This window comes from Protopterus annectens, chromosome 2.part1 (genome assembly GCF_019279795.1).
Source record: "Protopterus annectens isolate FY-2018-M chromosome 2.part1, PAN1.0, whole genome shotgun sequence".
NCBI classification, from domain to species: Eukaryota; Metazoa; Chordata; order Ceratodontiformes; family Protopteridae; genus Protopterus; species Protopterus annectens.
In genome coordinates, this window is record NC_056729.1 from 216,771,366 (window position 1) to 216,777,365 (window position 6,000).

Sequence of the window (6,000 nt, forward strand, 5' to 3'; positions counted from 1 at the left end):
TTACGTACAGTAGGAGTTGTTAGGGGTTTGGGGACACGACTTGTTCGTACTCTCGCCTCTGGCAATCACGTTGCCAATGTGGTTAAACAGACTTTCTATATAGCCCACCTTATCCCATATGGTTTCACATCTAGATCAAGTGAGGTCATTGTGCCCCTATACTCATCACGACCATGCTTGGTTACAATGCCCTATTTGGGATGACCCTTACCTGACACGTGCAGCAACTGTAATGGCCACAAAAGTTCCTCAACAAGCTGATCTAGGGACTCACACAGATGCCCTGTGCAGTTCGGATACAGTAACTCCAGGTCTACTCAGTTGCTTACCACCTACTCGGATGTGATGTGTGCCTGTTGTTTAATGAAATGTCCAACCCAGAATTAATGGACATTCTCCACCTCAGGATGTCTGAATCCCTTGGAGCTACACACTCCAGGGACATAAACCGCAGCACAGATGTTAATAGGACATGCTGGAGGGACAGATTCTTATCCCAGAGGCTCCACTCACTCCGGAATGTAATCCCGGTTTCTCATAGGCAGAGCCACCCACTGACCACCTACAGGAGAAATCTTGACAAGTGGGTGGGTGATCATATGTTTACCCCTGGGATATCTTCTGTGTCCCTGCTAGACAGAGGCACAATAGACTAAATGTAAATGGGCTATCTTGTGTGACCTACTATTCACAGGCACAGTGTACTAATCTGACAATGTTGCGAAAGCCAAACACACTCTGGCTAGGCTTGTACATGCCCTAGGGCAGATAGCCTAGTATCAACCTCTAAACCTATGATAATGTTCGGGATGCACAAAGTTTATTGATGATATTGATTGCAGGTTTTTATTGCCTTTGCTTTCCCACTTTCTATGAACGACTTCGGTATCTGCAGAACATATTTGATTATGACAGGGTTCCACTATATTATATATGTGTCTGTTGTCATATAACTGTGTGCACAGGGCGGATTGCTGAAGAGTGAGAGGTTCCTGGTTTAACACATGCTACTGCTGGTATGTGTGGCCCACTGCTGTACTCAGACATGGCCTAACTGTGTGAGCATGCCCAGTTCAGCCTTTCAGTGTTTTGTTACCTGACATTTGTCTCATTTATCCAAGTGTGTGAGCATGCCCAGTGTGACCTTTCAGTATGTTGTTGTCTGAGATCCACTGCATTTGTTGATGTGTGTGAACATGACCAATATTAACATTTATACTGTGTTTGTTGAAAGTCAGGTTCTATTCTTACTGCAGGACTCACCTTTGTGTCATAACTTGTCAGGGATTATGCTGTGCCTGCAGTGTTTCCATGAGATACTTTGTATAGACTAATCAACATTTCTTCATACAGGCTGACCACCGCAATACTGTCATGGTTTAGTGGTTCAGTACTATGACTATAGTGCACAGTATCCTGAGTTCAAGGCCCATCACTGCTTTATCTTTTCATACTGAGCAGACCAGACTGCTTAAGGGCCAGTAGAGCATATATGAGCATGTTGGCTTTTGTTCAGCTATGTCCTACTTAGACCAAGCTTGTCCGACATTGCTCAATATTAACCAACATTGCTGGACGTTGCCCAATATTACTCAGCATTGATCACAGTTGTGCTAGTTGGTGTGTGCGATTTTGTTTACATACACTACATGGTGGTAAATGCTGTTTAACACTGCTTTATATTGCTTAACACATGGCAATCATGCATCAGGTGGTGCTGCAGGGCTGCCTATGATGGATGCACATACTACACTCCCTATACATGTTTGAAAACAGGTAGTGTCAAGTTAGGCATCCCTTTTACTATATGTGCGAGTCAGAGAGAGGTATCATTTCCAGAGTTCCTAGTGAGCCAGTGTATGTGCTATGCGTTGCCTCTTTGCCAAGGCCAAAGCATACTGGGCACACCTCCTTCTGCCTACGGGGGCAGGCTCAGGTTGTTCCTCCTCCGAGTCACGCTCTGCCTGTGATGGCCTTTGCAATGGTGGGGGCTGTTTGGCCCGGGCCTATGCTGGTCCTGCTGCAGCTGTTTTTGCAGGATCATATTATGTAGCATAGCACATACCATGACAATTTCGGTGCATGTAGTTGGTGAGTACTGCAAGGCTCCACCAGATGTGTGCAGGCACCGGAACCATGACTTGAGCAGACCAAACACACGCTTGATTACATTTCGTGTTTGTGCGTGTGCCTCATTATGGCGTTCCTGTTCAGGTGTGTGTGTGTTTCTGATGGGTGTCATCAGCCACGGCTCCAGTGCATAGCCAGCATCCCCCACTAGGTGACCATGTGGGATGTCCCCATTGGAAAATGTCTGGTACAGCTGCGTCAGATGCCAGATATGGGAATCATGGTAGCTTCCAGGGCAGCCAGCACACACATTCAGTATTATGCCCTGGGCATCACACATGACCTGGCAGTTGATGGAGGGGAAGGCCTTGTGGTTGTAGTAGACCCTACCCCGCTCACCGGCTGGTGCTTTGATGCTTATGTGCGTGCAGTCTATTGCACCCACTACCTCAGGTTATTCTGCTATTTGCTGGAAGAGACTCATATTGCTGGCCAATACCTCATGGGAATTGGGGAAATATACATGATCACCGACATGTGCTGACATGGCATCCAGGAACTGGTGCAGTACCCTGGATGCTGATGCCTGTGATATCCCCATCATGTCACCAGTTGGTCTCTGGAAGGTACCTGTTGCTAATATTCTTAGGCCAACACATACCTTGGTTTCCACTGGGATGGGTTCCCCTCTGTTGGTTCTGTGTGTGAGGCATGGCCTGCACAGCTAAACAATTTGCTGCAAGAGGTCTCTGTCCACTCTATACCGCTCCACTATCTCCAGCTCATGTAGTCCCCAGTAGGTTACCCTGGGCTTGTACAGTCTTCTCCGTCTCCTCACTGTGGGTTGTCCAGCAGCATTTGCATTGTCACCACCCTCAGCATGTTGCATATGTCACCTTATAACAGCAATGGCAGCCCCTAACATTTCTTTGTCTCAGTAAAGCTTTTTCAGTTTTCACTTCTATTAGCTTACTGCAGTGTTGCAGTGTCTCTTGAGAGAAACATAATGGACTGTTGTTTGCAGAGTTTTAAGTGCTGGGCTGGGCTAGTGACTGCCTGTGTAAATGCCTGATTCTGATTGTTTTCTCCTGCTTGCTCTGCTAGTACTCCCTGGTAACTTCCTACTATTTGTTGTGCTTCCTTTTTCCTTTCTGTTTCCTCAGGGGGCAGCGCCGCGCACACAAGCGCAAACACATGCACAGAAACTCACACGCATGCACACATGCTTACACAGACTAAAACTTCCTTATTCTTGTTAAAACGCACGCACACCGGCGCAAACACGCTTACAACTATTTCAGCATCCTTATACATGCTTATTCTGGCTTAAACACACGCACATACGCTTACACATGCGCACACAGTCTTTCTCGGGTTTACAGGCACACACACGCACGCATACATGTTCAGCCAGAAACATTAATGTTATCCATGGCATACACCTTCGATTTCTTGCCTTTACCTAGCCTACCTGTTGACACGCCTCTTTCAATGATGTGTAAATGACAGCTGACACATGCCAGTCTGCTCCAATGAGCTTCACTTCTTTTATACATACCCCCCTCGTGATGTCACCTATCTTCTACTCTGTTACTCCTCTTATCCTACTCCTACACTCCACTGACTGTGCTCATTTGCTATGTAAAGTTGCGATTCACTATCCTAACCCTCATTTGCATAGGATTGCCTACTGATGCTTGGTTACATCTCTTAGAATGAACTTCCCCCCTTAGCAACCTCTACTCGGTAGCCATGTTGTCTTCAGCCTGCCATTCCCTTGCATTTTAAGTTCATATTAGCAATAAAATCCACATTTGTGGATCTTAATTATTGATTTTCTGGTTTCTAGGGCACAGCGCATTTGTGCAGCGCTGTGCTATGCTTAAACCCCAGAGATCAGGATGAAAAAAAAAATAATAATTTTATTTTTATTTTGCATCACTGAACGTTGCCAATGGCTGAATTTTTGGCCATTGGCATGCTTCCTCATGTAAATGCATCCTTTTTTTGGAGCTGTCACGGCTCTGTTTTGCTATTTGCAGAACCGTACTCAGTTGTCAACTGAGTACATTTCTGCAAATAACACTACTCCTACTCAGACAGGTTCGGGTTTCCTGGATCGCAAATTTACCTCATTTGCATAGCTTTCACCTGCAATTGAGGTAATTTGCATATCCAAGCCCTGTCTGTGTAGGACTCATTTTGAGAGCTCTGTTGCACGCCCCTACCGGCTGTTCCTGGATCGCTCAGCGGACATGTTGGTTGCATGGAGTCTTACTCTACTCTTAGACTCCGTGCAAGCCTTCGTGAATCCGGCCCTTTGTATCTATGCATTTCAATGGAAGACAGTCTAAGCAAAGTGAAACAGAACAACTTGATGCTGCTCAGATTGTTGATCATAGTGCAATGTTTGTGTATATGAGAAGCTATGCAAATGCATGTCCTTGTGTGTCTTTTTGCGTATGTGTGTGTTTAGCACAGTATTTGAGTGGATTTTGTTAGCATGTATTTCTGACTCTTTTTTTTTTGTGGTTGGGGATGCATGGAGAGGATCTTGATGCAGAATGCAGACATTGGAAGTGTCTGTGTTTGTATATAACAGTGCATGTGTGCAGGAGTATCTGAATGTCTTCGCAGGGTATATGATCATGCTTCATTTTAATATTTCCAAGTCTTTTGGGTTTCTAATACCATGATGGGAACAGACCCCATTCCTAAGTCAAAGTATGATCATAAAGTTCATGAAATTAGTATTGTTTCAATCTTTGCCAGACAAGACTGCTCTTTGCAGCACCTACAATGCACCCAGAACTGACTCCTGCAATTCATATGGATTTACATGTATTGGTAACATATCTAAGTGTGATTGTAATTTATTTTTTTATAAGACTCATTGCTCTTATTACTATTGAAACTGTCTGGGTATCCTTACTCCACATCAGTCTCATTTCTGCTTGTAAATCCTGGTATTTTATGAGTTTATGTCTCTCTGTATGTAAAACACTGTAGTCACTGGGTGTAGCAATTTCAGTGATTAATGCTACTTGTGTCCTCTTTCATGGACTACTATATCTGGATTTCTCACATCTGTTTTTGAACTGTGGTCATGGGTCATCCCATGTGATGTAAACTTCATCATTATCTATAACGCTTTGTTGCTGATGTTTCCAACACTTCTCAACTATTTCAGTATTATCATTGTTACACAATCTCCAGTGCAACAGTTTTGCCACATTATTATGCCTTTCAATATACAGATCTTCTGACATTAATATATCACACCCATCAACAAGATATGTGACTGCTTCCATTCCTGTTTTTCACAACTTGCATTTGTCTGTTTCTCCCACATGTTCAATAGACTTTGTAAACCAGTTTGTATGTAGTCCACTATCCTGAATATGATGGATAACAAACTGGCTGAAAGACACAACCCACAAAGTATGAGCTGCAGGTGATTTTATCAGAAAGTATGACCATTTGAAAGTTCAGGCCTCAGTGCTGGGGCCTCTTCTTTTTGTCATTTACTTTTCAGGTTTCCAAGCAGAAAGTGAAGACCACTGATTAACCAAATTTTCAGGCAGTTGCAAACTGGGTGTTGTTGTTGTCACCCTAATGACTCCAAACCCTCTAGAATGACGTCTCCCTAGCACATCCTTGGTGTACTAGAATGGGCTCAAATTAAACACTAAGAAGAGCAGTACCATCACTTTTGGTAGACAACTTATCCTTTCATCTTACTGTCTAGCAACATACCTCTACAAAATGAGAATGTAGCTAGGGACCTAGGTACTTGGGCTGGTAGCTCCCTCTCCTTTTACAATCATGTAACAACAGTTGTCAGGAAATCTTTTTATTTACCCCGGCTAATTGCCAAATGCCTATCATCAAGGTCTAAAAGGGTAATCACTCCCTTATACTCAGCATTAA